General features: G+C 30.3%; 1 protein-coding gene and 1 long non-coding RNA gene across 7 annotated transcripts in view; both read left to right on the forward strand.

The window, feature by feature from the left end:
• Positions 1-24,996, forward strand: part of LOC119613791 (tau-tubulin kinase homolog Asator) — a 195,965-nt gene that overhangs the window by 72,554 nt on the left and 98,415 nt on the right. The window contains exon 1 of one of the 6 annotated variants that reach the window (XM_037969877.1): positions 23,173-23,351. The exons of 4 other annotated variants lie outside the window; for them this stretch is intronic. The gene's annotated coding sequence lies outside the window, so the exon portion shown is untranslated. Of the gene's footprint in view, positions 1-23,172; positions 23,352-24,996 lie in introns of those variants that run through there. One more of the 6 variants, XM_037969900.1, reaches the window with a different exon arrangement.
• Positions 1,826-3,206, forward strand: LOC119613871. The gene is made up of 3 exons (XR_005232280.1): positions 1,826-1,961; positions 2,018-2,342; positions 2,402-3,206. It is a non-coding gene; the product is annotated as an uncharacterized LOC119613871 (long non-coding RNA).

Here is a 24,996-nt window from a genome sequence, read left to right on the forward strand (position 1 = left end):
TAGTTAGTTTAGTTAGTTAGTTAGTTAGTTAGTTAGTTAGTTAGTTAGTTAGTTAGTTAGTTAGTTAGTTAGTTAGTTAGTTAGTTAGTTAGTTAGTTAGTTAGTTAGTTAGTTAGTTAGTAGTTAGTTAGTTAGTTAGTTAGTTGTATTCGGCCTGTTGTGAGCTTTTTACCAGTGCCTCCGGTGGGAATCGAAGCCACCACCCTCCTATCTTCCAGACTAGAACACTAACCACTAACCTACTGGAGACCACTTTTAAAAAAATAATTGTAATATTTTAGTTTTTTAAAGAATAATTATAATATTTTTTACAGTACTACTTTTCCACAAAATAACTTATAATGCATTATGGCCGGCATATAAACTAAAAAAGTATTTTTAGATGTGGTAGCTTACGGAGTGCCGAGAATGTAAATTAAAATTTACTAGCTATATCCAGTGTGCTTGCTACCCTAAAACCAATGTTTATAAAAAACACTTTACGATTTTTAAGATTCTAACTAATAATCTATCCAGATATACTTTTTAGGGATGCCACGCAAATTATTGCAAGTTCGCCAATTTTTCCAAATAGTTTCCCAGATGTACGAAATTTTGTATTTAATTTATATGGGAGATGCCAAGGTCCCATTGAAAGTCCGCCCATTTTTCTCTAAATGTTCACATAAATGTCAAAGTTTTTCATGTCAATTTTGTTAGCTCTAATAGGTTCTCAGATATATGAATTTTATATTTAATTCATATGGGAGGTTCCAATTTGCTAGTCTGCCAATTTATTATCCAAATGTTCACATTGATATCAAAAGATTTTTGCTCTAATTGTTTCCCAGACATACGATTTTTTTCTACTTATTTCATATGGGAGGTTCCAAAATACCACAACATACACAATTTTTATATATATATGTAGATAATTTGTGATAAAATGTTTAATAAAATAAAAAACTTTGTAACTATTATTTTGACTTTATAAAAAGCGATAGGGTTGAACCCATCAATATCGATCAATTTTCTCATATTTTTCACGGATATGATAAAAATTAAGTGTTATCACATTCAATAGCATTTATCCACATTATTGTTAATAGAAAATAAAGTCCAAATTTTCAATAAAAAGTACCTGGTAAAGGGAGCAATTGCTTCTCTTGTGAAAAATAAAAAACTTTTTTTACAATATAATAATTTTGAGATCAAAAGACCCATTTGGCAAGCCCTATTTTAAGGGGAAATAAGTGAAATATTAATAAAAAATAAATCGTGGTACAGTGAAATAGCTCCCAAATGACATAACTCCCCATGAAGAAAATGAAATAACTCGTAAAGTGTAGAATTAAATAATTCCCAACAACAAGTTTTGGAATTCTAAGAATTTAAGTTCCAAAAAATGCGAAATATGTAAGTCCCAATGAAACAAATCCCAAGAAATATGAAATAATTCCCAAGTCGAAGAATTTATTTGTGTGAAATAACTTGGCTTTTCTAAGTTTAGCCTTTTCTAAGTGGACTACATATTTGTAATCCATAGAACCTATGGAATTATAAAACGCTTAAAAGTATCATAATGTCCATAAGCATAATGACATAAAATACATACATGGAGTACAAAAAAAAATAATTTATAATAAAAGGTTGGCAGCAGTTTATACATCACAAACAACGAGCTGCTTGCTAGAATGTTGATTAGGCTTAGAAGATTGTTCGCATGAAGTTTATTCATAATAAGTTTTAAAATGTCAACTAAGTAGTTATATTACAACTCTGAAATTTTGTGATGCCATATTGAACTTTAAAAATGGTAACATTATGTAGAAACAATCAACTCTGATTTTGACATTTGCACTTGTGTTTTCCCTCCATATTGCAAAAATATATTTGGAAATAAATAAAAAAATTAATTTATTAAATGAAAAAAAATTGACAAACAAACCAAAAGATCAGTGAATTGGGAACAAAAAGAAAAGGTGGGTTTAAAATATACCAGTACATATGGACTAGTTATTACACGTTCTATTTATAGGATCTACTATCTAACCTTGTATTGGACAAGTTGGAAATAATTGAAAATGCTAGTATCGATACCAACACAAATACAATTAAAGGAGAAGCTTGGAATAGTGTGCACAATTTATTTAATAAAGTGTCTAAAAACAATAGATCCATTTAACAGATTCAAAATCAGTGGAGGAAAACGAAGTCTCTAGCAATGACAAAAAATTCTGCCTATCTCCGACAAACAAAACAGGCTGGTGGTGGCCCAGCTCCTGAACCTTTAAATGGCGTTAAGGAAGAGCTAATTTGTCGATTGCTTAAACATTTTGGAATTTACAAAAACATATATGATAGTAATTCAATAAATGTTGAAATACCTTTGAAAATTGATGATATCAAATCTAATCCACAGGTGGAAATCAATTGCAGTAACGAAATTTTGGATTGCGAAAAAATAAATTTGGAAAACATAAAGCAAAAAAAAACAACAAATGCGAAAAGTTCGTTGAGAATTCCAAAAGAATAAAATTATTTGATATCAGTATAAAACAAAAAGAATTGGAAATGAAATTTATTGAAGAAATTTTATGCAAAAAAAGAAGAATGAAATAATAAATTTACAATTAATTGAGGAACATGGACTGAAGGTGGAAAAATGTAAACTAGAAATTGAAAAATTAAAGAAATTTCAATATCGAAATGAAATTTCAGACAATTTTTAAAAGTTTCAGCCAATTATTAAAAGATGCCAAATTTTTTCAGATGCCAGTCACTACATTTTAATTTTGTTTTTTTAATTAAAGCACATGCCAAAAAAATGTTTAATCCAGAGATCAAAGTATACTTTTCTAAAGGATTGAGCTGCGCCGAATCTGGAATCTGTGATGTAGAAATCACATCAAGTTTTCGATATAACATTTTAATAAAAACATTTTTGGGTCATAGGTAAGACGTTATAACATCGCAGACCCCTTTATTTATAAAATGTGTTTTCACCTGTAACAAAACGTTATCTTAAAATAAATTTTATTTGTTATAAATATTTTAAACTTTAATATCGAAAACTTCATTTGATGTAAAAAGTCAGAGTCCTGATTAAGAGCCGCTTAATCAATCTTTAGAAAAGTATACTTGATTTCTACGTTGAATATTTTTTGTGATTTTATTGATCTTTTTTTTATATAATGAATTTTTATATAATGAATATTCGAATTAAGGAGTAGTGTCCCGCTATTTCGAATGTTTAACATGTTTATTTTTGTTTAATTATTTTTTATTAATCGTAAAAAAAATCGTTTTAGAAAATATTATTTTTCACAAAGTACAAATTTATGAATTGTTGAATTAGTTTTAATTATTTTTTTTTAAATAAAATTAAATTAATAAAATAAATTATTTTTGTATATCTATATTATTATAAAATTTAATACAACCAAGGAAGTATTTGTCCTAAAAAGGAAGTTGTGTAACGGCTGCAAACATAACCAGTTTTAGGACAGTTCTAAAGGTTCATAACATCTCTAAAGCTTCCCTAGCACTAGTTCTGGGTGGGAAAATTCGAAAAAATTTATTAAAGAACTGAAAGAATCCATAACGCTTCTTAAGAATCAGTTCCAAATGTGATAATTTGAAATAAAAAAAAATCATTTGTATTTTCTTTGTACATGTAAATTTGAAAATGCTGCTGAATATAAAGGGCTCGTGAAATGTTTTAATATTCAATATCATTCTGATAAGTATGGTGATTTTCTTTTTCAGTATGAAAATGCCCTTCAGTATCATCTATAAAATAAACATTTGAAAAAGTTTTTTTATGTGTTTTGTGAACATGTCAATAAAAATCTTACCAAAGTCTTGCCCTTTGTACATAATCGACAAATTATGTAAGACAGCAAGGGCAACAATAAGAATTTTGCAAATTTTTTCTAGATATTCGCATTTTTTCTAAAAGTATACACAGATGAAAAAAATATACACGCCTGGTACCAAATTGACACAAAATTTTTCATTAACATCCATTGTCATGTATATACATACATACAACAACAACATGTAATGTAGACCACGCAACTTTTTCAACATTGCAACAATTCGTTGTCGCAATCTAAACTTTATGCACATCCGTTGTCTAAATGTCAGCAAACGTGTTTAGCTCACTATTGACAACGCAAATTTCCAAAATTTAACAAAATTTGTCAAAATTAAATAATTCCCAACAAAAAATTTTATTGGGAGTTGTTTCATTCGGAGAAATAAAAAATATGAAATAAGTTCCAATAAATTGGGAGCAGGCTTGGGGGGTAATGACTACATTTTCAATTACAATTACAAGTAATTGTAATTGGCAAAACTTCAATTACAAGTAATTGTAATTGGCAAAACTTCAATTACAAGTAATTGTAATTGGTTATTGGTCAATTACACATTACAAGTAATTGTAATTGGAAAAATTTCCATTACAATTACAAGTAATTGTAATTGGTTATTGCTCAATTACACATTACAAGTAATTGTAATTGACCATGTAATGAATTACTTTGTGTAATCATTACCCCCCATGCCTGATTGGGAGTAACTTCAGATGAAGTCCCTAATTGTATGGAATTTTTTATTTGGGTATTATTTCATTTTACCCGTTGGGAGTTACTTCATTTGGGAGCTATTTTACAAAAATCGTATATACGTCACACAGTGGACCATTCTACGAGATGGCGGTCAAAAATCTATAACTTTTGATTGGATCGGAATTTATGAACCCGGTTTTCTTTTTGGTCTGCTAGCCAGAGACCTGCGCCGACCAAATCTGACGACGGTGGCTTTAAGTCGGCTGTGAGCCGAATAAATTTGCCATATTGCAAAATGCATAAAATTTAAAAGTAAACGTTTTTAGTATTCACGTATCCGATTAAAAAACAGATATTATTGAAGTTCTTTTAGTTTTGTGATATGGAAAGGTAAACATCAGGCCAATCGAAAATAATGCTCATAATACTAACATAATTCAATAAACGTCTTTTCGAGAAAAATGAAAGAATGTTTTAAAACTTTTTAAATGTTTCATGATATTTTACCCTTTTAACAAATTTTAAATATATAAAATTTTCTCATTTGAATTTAAACTAAATTTTTACTTATCGAATACAATGTCTAAAAGCATCAGTTTTATTTTTTAGAAATTTTTAGCTATTTTTGAAAACAGATATACATATTTATATAAAGAATTGGAATGCATAATTTGTAGTACTCAGTTTAAAAACACGAATTTCCAAAAACACATATTTTAAATTTTCAGTAAACAATATAAAAAGGTAATAATTTTTAATTTGTTTAATTTTATTACATATAGTATTAATATGCATATAGGAATCGGCGGCTCAATTCTAAATTTATTCGGCGGCTTGGCTTAGCCGGCTGTGAGCCGATCGGCGCAGGTCTCTGCCGCTAGGTGATGCTTTGGGCATAAAACTTAAATATCGATTTACTAGAAAAAAGTTAGGGGGGTTAAAGTTAACATTTCCGTTTTTAGTTGAATTTTAGTATAAAGTGAAGTGTTATAACATGAGTATTAGAACTAAAACTTTTTAGTTCTAATATTCACAAGGGCCCAGGTTTGGGTTTTTCAATAGAATTGAATTTAAAAGGTTGGTAATCGTTTCTAAACGTAAAAGTAACGGTTCGGTAAAGGAATTTTAACGCCAAATTAAAATTTACTCAGCAAAATCTTTACCTATCCGGTTTTTGTTCGACGATAACCAGAAAATAACTGATTACAAATGTGCTTACCCCACTTTCCGGGATTTAAATCTTTACTGTAATTTTTTGTGTTTATTAGTCTATTCTCTTACTCAATGCTCCATTAACAAGTTATTTGATCGTGCTATTTGGAATGTTTTTAACAAAAATTTAAAAAAATATATTTTTTTTCAAAAAACTTCTAATGTCAACTAGAATTAGAACCATTAACTAATTCCATATTAGACACCCGCTCTAGAGAATTGGTTACAAATCCTATTCACCGCCAAGTAATGTATGAAATAAGTACATAACCAAAATTTAAAAATTTTTTCAGGGTAGTATTCCACAAATAATTATACATTTAAATTTTTCTGCAAGTGATACAAATTCTAATAGATTTTATTCCTGTCAACCAATGTTTCGGTGTACCCTTACAAAGAGTTCTTTTATCAGACCTATTCTGAATAAAAATTCCCTGAGTTATGTATGTGATTTTTTAATTAATTTGTGATACGTTTCTTTGGTATAAAATAATGTTTTTTTTTCAATTGCCGATTTATTGCTGATTTTTAAAATATAAGTGCCGATAAATGCCTATTTTTTGGGAATTCCTTATTTCGATATTTCTACAAATTTATCTGGTAGCCCTGGTTACGGTATATTAACTACCCGATTTTTGGGAAATTTGGACCTTTAAAAAAATGTCTAATATACATAAAAACATCTAAAAGTAGTAGATTGGATTAGTCAGATAATTTTATATAATTTATTTCAATTTAAAATCTTTTAAAACTGAAAAGTTATAATCATTTAAAGATTATAAACTTACTAAAAACAAGTAAGAGTGCTATATTCGGCTGTGCCGATATATATATATATATATATATATATATATATATATATATATATATATAGATATGGTAGGTAGGTAGGTAGGTTGATAGAAGGGTGTATACTATATCAAATCCGAAGAAATGCACCTAGCCCATTATCGGGCCTGTTGTGCGCTCCTTATATATATATATATATATATATATATATATATATATATATATATATATATATATATATATATATATATATGGTAGGTAGGTAGGTTGATAGAAGGGTGTATACTATATCAAATCCGAAGAAATGCACCTAGCCCATTATCGGGCCTGTTGTGCGCTCCTTATTAGGGTTCTATAAGTCGACTTTCGAATAATCGAACAACCGACTTTTTGTCGAAAAGTCGAAGTCGACTATTTTGTTCCAAAAAATCGATAACTCCACTATCGTCTGTGAAAAAGTCGAAATGTCGACTTTGTTAATAAAAGTCGGAAAGTCGAAAAAAGTCGGAAAAAGTCGAAAACTCGAAAATTGTAGAAAATAGTCGGAAATTTTAAAAAAGTGGACAAAAAAGTCAGAAACTCTAAAATAGTCGGAAAAACTCGAAAAAAGTTAAAAAATAGTCGACAAAAATTCGAAAATATTCGAAAAGTCGGAAAAATTCGAAAAGTCGACTATTTATAAAATACTTATAGTCGAAAAGTCTAAAAGTCTAAAAGTCGACTTTTAATTAAATGAAAAAGGTCGAAAAGTCGAAAAATCATACCCGTTAATAAAACAACCTTTTGATAAAACAGCAAACCCTAACAGCTGTTTTTGATTGTTGTGTGGTGAGTTTCTGTAAAAACGTAAACAAAACAAATTATTATTAGACATATTTATTTTGTGCTAAGAAAAATTTATGTACAAATTATTATTAGACATATTTATTTTGTGCTAAGAAAAATTTATGTATTTTAATAATGTTTTATAGCCAGTGCAAGTGTTCTTATATAATGTGCAATTCTATATTCCATGACTGGTTGATAGAGTCACGGAATCCATCGGAGATCAACCTAAAAAATGAAAAAGGGGTGGCTTTCGAGCCTCATCGTATCAGTTCGCCAGATACCTCATTTGTGTATATTGCAGGGTCCTGGTACCCAACACAGCCTTATTGTAAACGGTCTCATAATAACACTTAGATCTTTTCTTCATTCTACAACTATGCAAGAATACAGCTATGACATATTAATGCTTTAAGTACTGCATGACTATCAACCTAAAATCTTACAAGAGACCGGCGAACAATGTGATCCCCTATAGTTCCGTCACTTTCAAGATCGCTAAATCACCACTTGTGAGACACAACGCATTAAGGAGTCAAGGAACGTTTTACACCTCGAAATATTGGTCTAATGTCCATAAAAGTATATGCTGGGATCTTATTACATTCTAAGACCATCTAGCCAATATTTGCCAAAATAATTTTAGTTGATGGAGTTTTTTATTGAAAATGAACAATATCGGTATACGATAAACTCATCAGGGAGTCATCGTTTGTAACACATCGAAATATTGGTCTAAAATCCATAAAAGTATATACTGGGATCTTAGCCAATATTTGCAAAAATATATTTAGTTGACGGAGTTTATTATTGAGCTTCAATATTCCAGTATAGCGAGGAAAAACGACAAAAACAAGGAACTAAAATCTTTTTGCCAAATTTTATGAGGATCGCTTCATATTTGACACTGCTCTCATATAAGGTTCCTCTCAGGAAATTATTTTACAAGATTTATAAGTTCCAAAACATTTCTGGGTTGGTCCAAAATTGACCCTACCCCCATATAAGTTCCCCTTCAGAAAAAGATATTAACTCCAATAATTGTAATAGAAATACCAATATAGTAAAGAAATTCCACATAAAAAATAAGTCAAAATCGTTTTTTTCAAATTTAATGGGATCGGTCCATAATTTAACCTATCCCCGATATAAGGTCCACCTCGGGAAATTAATACCGCTCATAACTAGCTTAAAAATGTATATCTATAAAATTCGAAGGGTCGGTTGAATTTTGTAAGGGTCGGTCCACAGTTGACCCTAGCTAAAATCGCTAACAGATTATGCCATCCGATTTCTACACTTCCAACTTAAAGTTCTATATATGTTTTTATCGTGCACAAGATCGTCCGATAGCAGTTATATATAATTTTCTATATATGGCTAGTCATATTTTTTGTAAAAAAAAGTTTGTTGCTGTACTCACACCCTAGAACGATGAAATCCACAAAACAAATTATGCCATCCGATTTGTATTTTCCAACTTAAAGTTCTATATAGGTTTTTATCGTGCACAAGATCGTCCGATAGCAGATATATATCAATTTATATATACTTCCATAATAACATTTTTTGTAAAGAAAAGTTTGTTGTTGTAGTACACACCCTAGAACGATGAAATCCGAAAAAAATTGTATGCCATCCGATTTTTACACTTTCAACTTAAAGTTCTATATAGGCTTCTATCGTGCACAAGATCGTCCGATAGCAGTTATATATAAATTTATATATACTTCCATAGTAACATTTTTTGTAAAAAAAAGTTTGTTGTTGTTGTACACACCCTAGAACGATGAAATCCGGAAAAAAATGTATGCCATCCGATTTCTACACTTCCAATTTAAAGTTCCATATAGGTTTTCATCGTGCACAAGATCGTCCGATAGCAGTTATATATAAATTTATATATACTTCCATAGTAACATTTTTTGTAAAAAAAAAGTTTGTTGTTGTAGTACACACCCTAGAACGATGAAATCCGGAAAAAAATGTATGCCATCCGATTTCTACACTTCTAACTTAAAGTTCTATATAGGTTTTTATCGTGCACAAGATCGTCCGATAGCAGTTATATATCATTTTATATATACGGCCATAGTAACATTTCTTGTAAAAAAAAAGTTTGTTGTTGTAGTACACACCCTAGAACGATGAAATCCGGAAAAAAATGTATGCCATCCGATTTTTACACTTCCAACTTAAAGTTCTATATTGGTTTTTATCGTGCACAAGATCGTCCAATAGCAGTTATATATCATTTTCTATATACGGCCATAGTAACATTTTTTGTAAAAAAAAGTTTGTTGTTGTAGTACACACCCTAGAACGATGAAATCCGGAAAAAAATGTATGTTATCCGATTTCTACACTTTCAACTTAAAGTTCTATATATGTTTTTATCGTGCACAAGATCGTCCGATAGCAGTTATATATCATTTTATATATACGGCCATAGTAACATTTTTTGAATGTTTTTTATTAAAAGGCATTCTGTAACGATATAATCCCAAATATATTTATATTTTATCAGATTTGTTCCTTTCCACATTTCCATATTTTAATTGATCAAAAATAATTTTTTTAAAGTAAATCATGAAAATCAATTTTTTTGAATCTTTTCCACGTGCATAAACACATATTGAAAATGTAAATATTGTAAACGAGTTTTTGCGTCTTTTCCACGTGCACAAACACATATTTGTAAACAAAAAAAAACTCACCACACCAAAAAAAATTTTTATTTTGATAAAACAGCTGTTACGGTTTGTTTTATTTTTCGTCGGGTTGTTTTCTTTATGTGCGTCGAAAAATCGACTTTTCATAAAATGCAATAAGTCGAAAAGTCGACTTTTAACTAAATGAAAAGAGTCGAAAAGTCGACGTTTCGTTTCAACTATAGATCCCTACTCCTTATCATGAAAAAAAAGGGGAACTGAAAGAATTATTTTTCAGTGTTCAGAAACTCTATTTCCTGAACGTAGTTCCTAAGCACAAAGTATACAGAGGTGTCACTTTTGACATTTAAAAAAGTCTAAAATCAGCTTTTGTTTGATTTTGAAATTGTTTGGTGAGAAGAGGTATATAAAACACAGCTAAAAAAATTATTGAATTCGTTTTGTGCGAAAGAGAGGGAAATAGTTTTTTGCTCGTGACGCCTCTGTATACCCTGTGTCCTAAGTATCTTCCAATCAGTTTTAGTCAGGAATGTTATTTCCGGAATAACATCACAAAGTATACAGAGGTGTCACTTTTGACATTTAAAAAAGTCTAAAATCAGCTTTTGTTTGATTTTGAAATTGTTTGGTGAGAAGAGATATATAAAATACAGCTAAATAAAACATTGAAATCGTTTTGTGCGAAAGAGAGGGAAATAGTTTTTTTCTCGTGACGCCTCTGTATACCCTGTGATAACATCACTTCCAAAATACTTGGATCTAACTTCCTGGCAGTGGCAAAGAAAGTGCTCCAGAGTTTCACTGTCCTCTCCACATGCTCTACATTCGTCCGAATCCGCACGTCCAATTTTGCAGAGATGTGCTCGTAGTCCTGTGTGTCCACTCAGAATACGTACCATCATACTAACTTCAGACTTGCTCATATTGAGGAGATTTTTCGTCTTGTTCTCATCAGGGTCACCCCATAGGATCTTCGTGGTTCTACCCACTGTTTCATTATTCCAAGAGGCCTTATGGGATTCTCTCACCCATATTTTTAGTTCAGCTTTTGTTGCGTCGAATGGTTTTGCGTTTGTCAGGTTAACTGCCTCGAGCTCCCTTCCCTTTAAAGATATTTTCATGTAAACACATACAAAGAAAGTGAAAAAGCAGTTTCTATCTTACTTTGTTATTATTTTTTACCAATCGTGTAAACACAAAAAATATAAATCATACGACTTTTATTCTCTTTTTTGTAATACGGATGGAATTTAATTTTACTTTTTCATTAGACTTGTCGTACGTAAAGTGTGATCGTCTAAAGGGTACTTAAATTCGGGCCTGTTGTGATCTTAATGAAATGCAATGACCTTTTTTTAATCAAAAATTTATTTTTATTTGAAAACTCTAAGGTGTTTGTAGATCCTCAACATACTTTACTATTAGGTTAAATAAAAATCTGTAATCAATTTAATTTATTATCAAAAATCGATTTTTATCTAAAGCGTAAAATCGGTTGGAGATCCGTATATAACACTCCCATCACTTATATTTTCCACCGGAAAACGAATTTTATTTCAAAACCTGTAATCGGCTGTATATCCTAAAAAAAAATAACTATTTTAAAATAGAATCGGATGTAGTTTACTACGATCGAGAAAATGGCATATAGACATTTTTTATCGAAATTATATTGATGTAGATCTGTATATTGTTAGTTTGAAAAGAGGATGTATATATATACATCAAAATCGGGCCTGTTGTGCGCTCCTTAACCAGTGCCTCAGGTGGGAATCGAACCAACCACCTCCGGTCTACCAGACTAGAACACTAACTACTAACCTACCGGAGGCCACAGATCCGTATATAATACTCCCATTACTTTTATTTTCCACCGGAAAACTATTTTTGTTTCAAAACCTCTAATACGATGTATATCATCAGAAAATAACTATTTTAAAAGGATGTAGTTTCCTACGATCGAGAAAACTATAAGCTACATTAGATCTTTAATGAATGTCTACGATACCACATTCGTATGCAGAATAAAAACAAGTAGGAAATTATAGTCGGGCGAGGCCAACCATATAATGGATGTAGTTTCCTACGATCCTACGACCTGTTACAAAAATAAAATGTGATCTAGTTAGCATATAATAAAGCATTTAAGTTGAATTGTACCTTGCCTCAGAAGCAGTGATGCCAAGTGTAGGGAATTTTCCCTTTTTGTAGGGACTTTTTTCAAAAATTTCACGTGAAGGGAAAAAGGGAAAGATTTCTTACTATTGTCAAGTTGTAGGGATTTTTTCAATTTCATAGTTTTTATCAAATAAAAATATACTCTTTCATGTATTAAACTTTAAAATTAAAAATGAAATCAATTTTAAGTGTATCGTTAGTAAAAATTCCGCTTGTAATTTCTACAATATGTGTACCTAAATATCGCTACAAGCCTGGCATAATCCAAACTTCGGGTTTCTTGAACTGAGGTCTACAAAACATGCGACATACTAAAATCTTTCATATAGATTTATCAAATTTCTAATATGTCTATTATTTTCGATGTGAAATCGATTTTTTGTAAACGTAAAAACTAAAACCCACGTTTTCGGGAATATTAGATAACTAAAAATTGAATTTCAATTTAGATGAGAAACATATTAACCTCAACTATCTGAATTTGGATTTTTAAAATCCCTTGATTTGTTTAAAAGTTATCAAAGAAAATAGTTAAATGTCATTAAATATTTTTGGATTATGCCAATCCTGTAGGGCGATATATTCTGACTCCTTATAGATCAGTGTTGCTCAAACACATACTACCATAGACCACCATAGTTTTATTTGTGTTGGTAAAGCAGCAGAGAACAGAATTCAATTCAAAATAAAAGTATACTAATAAAATTACTATAAACTATAAAGCATATGCTAACTGTCAAATATTTATTATGGATTTTGACAGCCAGCGTATATCAAAGTCTATATATAAAAAACTATCAACTGTTCTCCCATGTTCTCCTACATTAATTCGGCTTTCTCAAAATTTTGTTGTTGTATTTCTGTGTGTATTTTAAAAATGTCGCGTACAGACCTTGCTTCGACAAGTGCTGATCAGCAACTGATTTGATTTTGTTTTTCAAGTTGAGAGCAAACCAACTGATATTGCTCATTATAAAAAGAAGAAGAATTAAACCTATAGTGTATGTGTATCAACTTAGCGTCAGCAGAATTTTCTTACCCTATCACGCGTGCTATGTAATGGCAATCTTGCGCTCCTCTGTTATAGATAGAGTAGTCGGGGGCTTAATGCAGTAACTCAAGATTGAAAAAATAATTTAATGTTCTGGAAATTTATGAAAGTAAACAGCAAAAAGTATACGCAAGAGTAAACCTTATTTAAAATAATTATATTAAATTTTATGAAATTTTTTTGTTGGGGGCACATAAAATAAATTTTTAACATCGAATCGTGATACTGCCATAAATCTCTCAATTGTCTTGTTTTTTTACATTGTTTTTACATATATATATATGTTATGTTTTTATATGTTTTTTATGTTATTTTTGTATTTTTTTAAGATAAACATGGAAAAAAATGGAAAAAAGTAGTGTAGGGAAAATAAAAAGTTGGTGTAGGGAAAAAAGTGATTTTTTCTCATAAGCGTAGGGATTTCTGAAAAAAAAAACTCCTGGCATCACTGCTCAGAAGTATATCTGCCATTAAATTGTGGACATTTAAGTCAAATTTTGAAGGGGGCTTTGTATAGGGGCTATGGTCAAATGAGACCCTATAATTATAAAATTCATAAGAGTCATAATGGCTAGAACTTGGTTTTGCAGCTTTTTGTCGAGACATGATTACATTAAACATAATTATGAACTTGAAAGCCCTATTCGTCGGGTTCAGTTGTATGGGCGCTAGGTGAAATCATGGACCGATGTTAACCATTTTCAATAGGCTTCGTCTCCCATACCACAGATCATGTGCCAAATTTCATTAAATTATAATCAAAATTGCGTCCTGTAGTTTGATTACAAGGTTTACAAGCCCTATTCAGGGGTTCGTTGTATGGGGGCTAGATGAAATAATGGACCGATGTTAACCATTTTCAACAGGCTTCGTCTCCGATACCATTGAAGATCATGTGCCAAATTTCATTGAATTATCATCAAAATTGCGACCTGTAGTTTGATTACAAGGTTTACAAGCCCTATTCAGGGGTTCAGTTGTATGGGGGCTAGGTGAAATAATGGACCGATCTTTACCATTTTCTATAGGCTTCGTCCCTGGGACAATAGAAGATCATGTACCAAATTTCATTGAATTATCTTTAAAATTGCAACCTGTAGTTTGATTACAAGGTTTACATGGACGGACATAGCTAAATCGACTCAGGAAATGATTCTAAGCCGATTGGTATACTTTTAGGTGGGTATAGGACCAATATATACCCGATAACACTAAAATGGTGGGGAGTATAACTACTGAACAAAGACCTGTCCTAAAACAGGGTAAATAATATATTCATATTACATTTTTCACAAAAATTCAAATTTTAAATCGGCTGTGGTTCCCTACATAACATTTAAGTCTACAATTCTCCCCTTAAAATTTCTATTTATATAACTCTTGAAAATGTACTCTAAATAACTCTCAATTCGAGAAAACAGTTAAGATCAATAATCACTCATATTTTCCATACAAATCGAGTTCTATATCAAAAATATAAAATTTAAACTTATTGTGAAATCGAGATAACAATAAAAATCTGCTATCAGTTGTATATTTAAAAAATTATATTAATATAAAATCGGTTGCCATTTTTTAAATGCAGCTCAAAACTAAAAAACCATGAAGATATGTATTTGACTACATTAAATTTAATATATGAAACAGTATTATTATGCCATTATTTAAATAAAATAATATTTGTTTATGAAATGCTCGGTATTTTCAGATTTTTAACATAAATATTTAAAAATACTAAGGAAATTTTTAAATATAAAACAGTAAACAATAACAAACTCTGACATCAAAAACGGAAAATTTTAAATATAAAAATGTAAACAATAACAAACTCTGAAATCAGTGCGTACCAGTCAATTGAAGAAAAATATAATCAACTGATTGAATAACACCACCTGATGTGAATTCGCCTTGATAATTATTATATCTTGATCACACTCAAAGTATATTAATTATATATATATTATTCACCACCATCAGTTGTGATGGAGGGTATATACAACTTTGTCATTCCGTGTCTAACACCAAGAAATATTCTTGATCCTTATGAAATTCTGAGTCGATTTAGCTATGTCCGTCTGTCCGTCCGTCTGTCTGTCTGCTCACGTTAAACGAAGCAATAGAAATTCACGAAATTCACCCAAAACATTCTTTATTATCCGGTACAGTTTGGTATTGAAAATCAGTAAAACCGGTTCACAACGTAAAAAGTTATGAGTAAAAATTTCAGACTACCTCGAAAAAAATAAAGTTTTTTTCCCAATTCTTAAGTAGTTTTCTTAGAAACTACCAAAGATATATCAATAAATTTTGTCACACATTATTTTTTTGTGCCAGGGATCAAGTATGTTCAAACTAATAACAATGGCTTCAATATTTCCCATAGCCCCCATACAAAAGTGTATGGGGGGTAATTAGTTTATCGTTAATAACTCCCTCAAATATATCTGTATCAACACAAAATTTTGTACATACAAATATAATATGAATAGAAATCACACTACCAACGTAGATCTCAGTTGGTCCACAATTTTTCATAGTTCCCATATAAGGTCCACCTCCAAAAATCACCTAAACGCACATATTTCATTGATAAATAAAGCTTTTGTGATAAAATTCGAGCTGAATATGTTTTGTGTACATACAAATCATTCTACCGAATTTCTTTTCCGATCGGTCCATTATTAGTCGTAGCTCCCATATAAAGCCAACTTACGAAAATCATTTAAACGCACATATTTCATTGTCAAATAAAGGTACCTTGATAAAATTCGACACAAATATGATTCGTCTATATATGAATCACTCTAATTTTTTTCGGATAGGACCATAATTGGTCCATAATTGGTCATAGCTCCCATAATTGGTCATAGCTCCCATATAATGTCCACTTCCGAAAATCACTTAAAAGCATATGTTTCATTGATAAATAAAGCTATCGGTATAAAGTTCAACTTGAATATGTTTTGGGTACATATAAATCATTGTACCAATTTTGCCCCGGATCGGTCCATTATTGGTCATAGCTCCCATATAAGGCCCTTTTTCGAAAATCATTTAAACTTACATATTTCATTGTTAAATAAAGCTATCTTGATAAAATTCGACACAAATATGTTTTGTGTACATACATATAAATCACTCTACGAAATTTTTCTGGAGAGGCCCGAAATTGGTCATAGCTCCTATATAAATTCCACTTCCGAAAGTCACTTAAACGCACATATTTTATTAATTAATAAATCTATTGGAGTAATATTCGACTTGAATTTTCTTTTTTTTTTGGCATATAAATCATTATACGAAATTTTTTCTTGATCGGTCCATAATTGGTCACAACTCCCATATAAGGATCATTTCCGAAAATTACTTAAACACACATTGACAATGAAAGTCATCGGGATAAAATTCGACATTAATGTGTATTTTGTATATTTAAATCGTTATACGGAATTTTACTTCTCAAAATCACTTAATACCACTTAATTCATTATTAAATGATTATATCCAGATAAAATTCGACAACAATTTTGTCAAGTTATCTAAAAATTAGATAGTTAAATGGGTTTTAATAAAAAGTAGCTTGCTGGTGGAGGCTATTTAAGACTAGGCACAGCCGGATATAGCACTCTAACTTGTTATAAGGTAGTTTTAAGAGAGCAGCTGATTGTTTTTTGCTTATACACTTTTGATTTTTTTACATGTAGTTTGAGATCTAAAAAAATTAATAAATTGTTTAATATTTACGCTGTGTATATAATTGTTCAATTCACGATCAAGTAGTACTTTAAGTACTACAAGTCTAATGAAAAAATAAAATGAAATTCCATCCGTATGACAAAAAAGAGATTAAAAGTCTTATGATTTAATGAGACTAGCTTGTTTTTTTAATCATTTCAAAAAATGAAGAGAGCCATACGACTGTCAAATTTTCCATCCGTATTCTCTCTCAATGTGTGGTGATTTCGTTACATATTGCGTTTAGACGTCCCATCCGTTCTCTTCTACACAAAATTTTGACAGATCATATTACTTGTGTGTACGTGTGAAGGGTCTTAAAGTGTAGTAAGTTCCGGTCCACACAGAGAAACTTTTTCTTAATTCTCTTTTAAAGTATCTTTAATGTCTACACATAGAAACTTTTGTTTCAGAAACTACGTGTTTATTGCATTGATTTGTTTTTGTACGAATGAGAAGAATAACAAAACAAAACGAGTTTCCGAGTACGAGAAACTACGTACCGCGAGAGAGATGAATGATATTTCTCTTTCTCTCTCACGCAAAATCAAAAGTTTCCTAAAAATAGTTTCCTAGTGTGGACCGGCAGTAACATTGATTGTGAACAGATCTATGCACCAAGTCGTAAGTTTATGTTCTCAATGAAAAAAAAAAAAAAAAACAATCAAAACAAACATACATTCATAACAATGTCAAAAGATAAAAAAAAATCAAATAATATTAAATTAAATAAACAAGCGAAATAAACCAAATTAATTTCTTTTAATTTTAAATTATTTTATTTTCTTTATTCCACATTTAAAACTAATAAAGTTGGTATTAGACGACTTGTATTTTACATATGTATGTACTGTCAAAATTTCCATCTGTAAAGGTGGAAGTACCCAACACGCAACGCGTTTCACGCTTTTAAAACTTTTCGAGCTTTATAAGCGGCCCCCCCTTGACACTACTCCTATGAAGATTTAAAAAAAATTTTGCGTGGGGGGTACCTACAATGTGCTCTTTGAGGGGGTACAATATCTGCTGCCCAGCAGTCCTGACTGCCTTGGTCGTGGGCGTACCCTAATAATTTCATGTTGGTTTGTTAGTAAACTAAGGTTAGTAGTTTTTATTTTGTTTAAGTTAGTTTATTAGTTTCTAACTACAGAGATGTAATTTGGCTCGTTGGCCTATTTGATTAGGGTTCCACCAACCTGGGAAGGGCCTAGAGTAGGGTTACCAGATTCCGATTCGCAAAAATCTGGACATCGGGTTTTAAAAAGCTGGACAAAACAAAAAAGCTGGACATAAAAAAATACTGATAAAATGTTAATGTTGGTTTTGTGTAAATACTTTCACAGTGATACACCAAAAAAAAAATGCAGAGGTTCTCATATACCAATTCCGTTTTGTTACAGTCCATATAGTACGAATTTTTAGTTTTCCCCGATCACATCGTTACTTAGCGTTTAAGAGCAAAAGATGTGAAAAAGCTCCATTTTTGAAGTTTAAAATTTTAAAAATATGTCTTTTCGCGTACTTTCCTGTAAGAAATATCCAGTAACTTTATGATAGGGAGTAATTTTTAATTTACTCTCAATCAAAAAAATATCCAAAAAAGTACCCGAAAGCCAATTTTTTAAAAAAATGTGCAACTTTTTGTTTATAAACAAAATCTCAATCGCTACCAAACACTAAAAAACAAATAATTGAAACTTAGATTTTTTCCTATAAATAAATGGATTTTAAAGTTAACATAACATGTAGTATTAAAATTAAAATTTACCAAATTTTCGATTTCTTTGGTTTGTTTACATATTCATAATAAGAATATAAGTTGGATATTTTTTACTGGGGAAAAAATATCTAGTAAAATCAAAAAATTCTCTATCAACGAACTGTAATTCTCTCGTTGCAAGTTTTCAAAAGTACGCGAAAGGAATCCAATAACAATTGTTGCAAATTGCTACAAATTATCGAGTACGCGAACAAACCTAATATTTATTGCAACATCAGCTGTTCCAGTGTTGAGGCATGATGATACAAGAGAGAAATCATAACTTAGTTGTATAACAAATGTACAATCAGTGTTGGCTAACATGATTTGACAGAGATAACATAAAAATTATTGCAGTGTACTATTTAGCTGGACAAATTAAATTTTAGCTTGAAACTGGACAAGCATCAAAAAAGCTGGACAATCCAGCCAAGTCCAGCCAGGTTGGCAACCCTAGCCTAGAGTCATGAGGTGGAGTTAAGCCACAACCTTTCCCAAACTCGAATAGCTGAAAGAAAGAAGAAGAGAAACAAATTAGTATTAGAAATCTTGTGATAATGAAACGATACAGTTTTACCAGTATTCCTGAAAAGAGAAAAAAATTTAATATCTAAAAATTACAATAATTTCAATAAATACTTACCTCAGTTTACATGTTGTCTGCTTCTTTGTTCTAATTAATTAATGCAATTTGTGTCAAGTTCTCACATGTATTGAATTCGCCTCGAACATCTGTAGTAAAAAGGGTTGCCAGATGTGAGATTATTAGAGTGGTCAGACACAGTGTGAGAGAAATGTGTACGTAGGATTTTATGAATGAATATGAATGTTGATAGTTCGTTAAGTTCAAATAAAGCTATTCAATGTTTAGATACAAATTGTGGAAGAATTATAAAAGGATGGCTGTGTTATGAAATGTCAGAATGTGATGACTATAGGATTTAAAGGAGCATAAATATAATAGGCCCAATTGGAATAGAACTTCTTGGAACATATAGGGTATAAATATAAGTTTCTGCTCGGCCATCTTAAAGAGATAGAAGAAAATAAGCAGCCCAGACGGTATACGTATATATTTTTTCAAATTTAAACAAAATAATATAAACTAGAAAGTGCAATTTAAATTAAACAAAAATACAAAAAAAAAAAAAAAAATAAGAACGAAAATTTAAAGTTATCTAAAGGGTGAATTTAAAACAAACTGAATATTGAATTTGAAATAAACTTATCGAAAAAAAGATAATATAGAGTGTCTTAGCCTAATTAATATTAGTGTGCTGATTAAGTTTAATACTTGTAGCAGTTTCGATTCTGTGATAGGAAACTAAGGAAATCCCTGCAATACTTAATCAACATAAGGCAATTAAACTTCTTAGTCCCCCAGTCCATGTACGTAATTTTGCTCGGGTATAGACAAGACGGTTAACTCTTTTATGATTTAAAGCATATCAATCACGAATGGCTGGATAATTTTTTGTAAATTTTTGCACTGCTGGGCTGGATAAAGCCATCGAATAGGTACATGACGGAATATTACAACCATTTTAACATTCAAACATGTCCTTCAGATGTTCAGTATTTTTTATGTCGAAAATTCATAAAAAACTTTCATTACGTTAAGTTCTAATCAAATTTTAATAACTTTAAAGCTTTTTTAGTAAACGCATTATTTTACACAAGACAATGAAAGGCATTCAAACCCCATGCCTTTTTAAGCTTTCACATAGATCAGAATTATCAGTTAAGTCCTTAATTAGCTATTCTATACAGTATTTATCAATGATCATACATGAACCTATAAAATTGGGTAAAATAAAAAGAAGTACAATTACTTAAAATTACTCTTTAGGGGTTATACAGTTAAAAATACAATTACTGCCGAAAACAGTACGTCTGGCAAGTCTAGTGCCTAATAGATGAAGACATTTCAACAGCTGTTTGTTTTTTTAGATTGAAGCTGTCAATTTCCATATAAAAAACTCCATATATAAAAAATTTCATGAATTTGCTGCAAAATGAAATGACTTCACCTTATAATATATTGGCATTGTATAGTGCTTTTGCATAGAAAATACCAACAACATTGTTATGACCATGGCGAAACTAATAAGGTGATGTCATTTTAACAGCTGATTGTTTTTTATCCATGGAAATTTAGACCCAAGTTGTCAAACTCCACATAAAAAATTTTCTCTTAAACCTGACGCTGTCAAACTATATATATAACAAGATATATTAATTATAAGGTAGTGTCGTCGGTGAAATCAGAAATACGAAGCGAATTCATTTTATTTTTTATATACGGAGTGTGACAGCATGCCTACACTTCAAAGTGCCAGAACACTGTCAAACTACATATAAAAAAAATCAAAAGTGTATTAGCAAAAAACAATCAGCTGCTCTGTTAACACTACCTTATAATTAATATACCTTGATATATAAAAATTTTATTGAATTCGCCGCAAAATGAATTGACTTCACCAAGGCTAATTCAGTTAAGGTGGTGGCAGTTCTGCAACAACAACATCTTACATGTATTTTGTTTTTGCATTTGGTTTACGTAGATGTCAAAAACCATAAGTACGGCGAATTTATTTGATGAAAAATGTTTGTAAAATGTTTATATTTTATTAAAAAATAATGATAAAGATATTAAAATTTGTGAGGAAAATATATTCTGAATTGAGTAATGTGTTTCAAACGAAATATTCTATTCCGGCAGATTAATTTGCAAAATTGAAGTGAGTGCCTGAAGTTAAGTAAAACTTAATTTTTTGTGAAAAATAAACATAAAAAAGTACATATTCATGAAAATATTATATTACGAATGAATGAATATTTGTTGCGAATGGATAATTCTACTGGCAGCCGCCGGACGGGTAAATACCTCTTATTGGTTTTGTTATATAGTCTATTCGCCTTGGTTATGACTATTGTAGCAGCTGCTGACATACTACGCAGCAACGATTGTGAATTGAACAAATGTGATTAATTAACAAAATTCTGTCCCGGAACGCTTTTTATAACCAACCCAAATGAGGTCCGGCAGCTGCTAAATACAACTTGTAATTCTTAAAAATGACTCCGTCGGAGTAGAATTTTCCATTTACAATGAAGATTCTTTCATTCGGTATATTACCATAAATTTTTTGTTTATTTTTCAGAAAATATTAATTTTAGATAATTTTAGGCACAAACTTAAGTTTTGCAAATTAATCTGCCGGAGTAGAAATTTTCATTTGGAACAAACATTATTCCATTCAGGATATATTGGCCAAATCGAAAGATTATAACGCCAAAACTAATTATTCGAGTACGACTGGACAGAATATTATTCTCCACCATAATCAAAATTAAAACTTAGGTTAAGTTAACATAAATGCAAATGGTCAACATGCACTTCAAAAACCGTAACTGGGTTTCATATTCTGTGAATAAACCCATGTCTATATTAGATATATTTTTATCATGCTAAACGTCATATATTTGTCCAGATAAAAAATTATTTGTTATGACATAGTGAAAACAATGTTGTCGAAACAATTGTTTAGTCAACTTTGTCTTGCTAACAAACTTCATTTATTTATCTGTGATTCGTATTGATAAAAACAGAATTTTAATTTCCCTATGCATTGATATAAACGCAAAATTTACATTTGTTCTGCTGACGTGTTGAGCTGTGATAAATATTTGTAAAATATTGATATGGGTTTATGTTTTAATAAATTTTATCTATGTATGTAACACCTGTTATTATATTCCCTCAAAAAGATCTTTTCTGCATCTGAAAATTGTTGGTTCTCCCATTATGATCAGGAAACTGTTAACCCTTTCACGCACACCACTGGATATATTATGGATATGACTTCACTACATTTTGGCTTATATTAATAAGTTTTTAAGAAAAATACAAAAAGTGTTTTCGAAGGATATCGCAGGATGTTATACCTTTTAGCATAGAGTGTCATCAAATTCTACAAATGTTAGTTTTCTTTGTAAATAACCATTTACTTCAGCTGTAAACTCGCTATAAATTACTCTATAAATCGAGAAAAGTCTAAACAAATCTTGGGAGACCGGTATCACGTATGCGAGAAAGAGTAAACATGGTCTTCATTAAAAACAGTTTTAAAGATTTTTGGAGTTACCGTTCGTACGTTTTGGAATGACATAACTTCGAAAACAGGGACCGCTGATAATTTGTTTTTATCTATTTTAGTACAAATAAAGCATATTTTATAAAAATTGTCGAATACAAAATAAACTTTATTTATTAGTTAATTGCGATTTTTCATCCCTGGTTTAAACCATATTTCAACTCGTAACTCTTGTGTTATCATTCCTTGTGAGTGTTGCTGCGTAAGAAGCAGAATTGTTTTCATTTTTAATGTGTGTGTTTGTTAAAATAATTTTTATCGCTTTTTGCAAATAAATGTGAAATGTATTGTTTTTATAATTAATATTGTAAATGGGTTTAGTAAATTTTAAATCATTAATTATTCATTTAATTACTGACGTTTTTGTGATATGAATTTACAACATGAGAGAAAACTATTGTAGGCTATATATTTTTCTAGGTATTTTGGCAAACCAGATAAAATAATTAATAATAATTTGTAATTATTGTTCAAAACTAATAACTGAAAAATAAATTTAAAATAAATAATATATAAAATCAGAAAAAGTAAGAGTTTTAGACTTTCTTAGCGACCTCGATAGGAATTGGAAACAGCCGAAAAAGGGAACACATTCGTAGATATTTTAAAAACTGTAAAAACTTTTAATTAAAATTTTTTGTTAGATTTTATATTTCGAAAGAAAAAATTATCGACTTCACAACAGTCTGGCATAGACTTTATTTAATATGTCTTTCGTTATAATAATGAAAAATACATATCGTCACCTGAAACGCAAACGGCCCTTCTAACTAAAAATTTAAAATCGAATTTATTGTTGACTCTGATGTATTGCACCAAAACAAATATCCACAAGAAAATTTGGACTCCTTAGGTATAAACATTTAAATATTAAAGTCCAATCCATTTTTATATACGCCATTATCAACTATCATAACAAATTATAGTTGTTAAATAATTAGTTTATTAAATAAAAATTAAATCGGAAGATAATTACCTTTCAAAATTCCACTTTACTTACGTAGATGTTTGGGGCTGACGAGATCCACTCCAGTTCATACAATAGGTATATGCTTTATCTGGTGATCTTCCTGTAAAATTTAGAGCGAAACTTCTCACTGCGAAGGAAAACATTAATCAGAAATTTTTAATTATTCAACATATCGTAAATTGAACAACGATGTTCCGGTGAAATCATGCTATATTTTTAATCAATATGGTCACATTTTTGGTCGTATAAACTATAACTATAAATTTTTGGTTGTTAACTGTTCGTTTGTTATAAGTGGTCAAAGGCGATTTCTGACTATAATTTAACCTGACAAGAAATCCAACCTTTCGAAGGAATAAGTAAGGTCCATAATAATGTATATGGAGAAAATATATAATTATAGGCTAAATAAATTCAATATATATGCTACTGATGCCTCTCTGACTGAAAATGCTGCTAGTATGTTTGCGGAACTGTGTGCTATTAGTAAGGCTATCGATTCTGCTATCTCTGCTGGTGTTGAAAAGTTGGTAATTTTCACGGATTGCCTTTTATCATGCCAAGTCTTGAATGTATCCACCACGAACAACTATTGTGTTGCTTCTATTCAGAACAAAATTTGGAAACTCTCAAATTAGAGAATATCATTTGCATTGGACGCCTAGTCATGTGGGTATTGAAATCAATGAAAGTTCTGATGCTGATGCTAAAGATGCTACTTTTGTTGGTGCTGATTTGGTAGTTGATCTCACTGCTGATGAGGCAATTCGTTGTATACGTGATTGTATATATGAGGATTGGAATTCTGAAGATGTGAAGCTTTCTCGTGAGAAAGGAAAATTTTTGGCTAAGAGAGGCTAGAGATGCCAAAATAGAACTGTAGTCTGATTATGATGATTCAATGATGTAACTTTTCTATTTTTGTGGGATAACCTGGCAGTTTGTGAGTTTAATACTCCGCCAACACACTTCAAAGTTAAAAAAAAATAAAAATTAAACGCTCTGATAAAAACACACTTTTTAATTGAAATAGTTTTTTGCTTCTCCTGTAAAATTTTAAAAATGTTAGATGGGGCCGTTTGCGTTTTAGGTGAC

The sequence above is a fragment of the Lucilia sericata genome, unplaced genomic scaffold, assembly GCF_015586225.1.
Source record: "Lucilia sericata isolate MDLA Ls3-8-SP2 unplaced genomic scaffold, ASM1558622v1 Contig000040F_arrow, whole genome shotgun sequence".
Lineage (NCBI taxonomy): Eukaryota > Metazoa > Arthropoda > Insecta > Diptera > Calliphoridae > Lucilia > Lucilia sericata.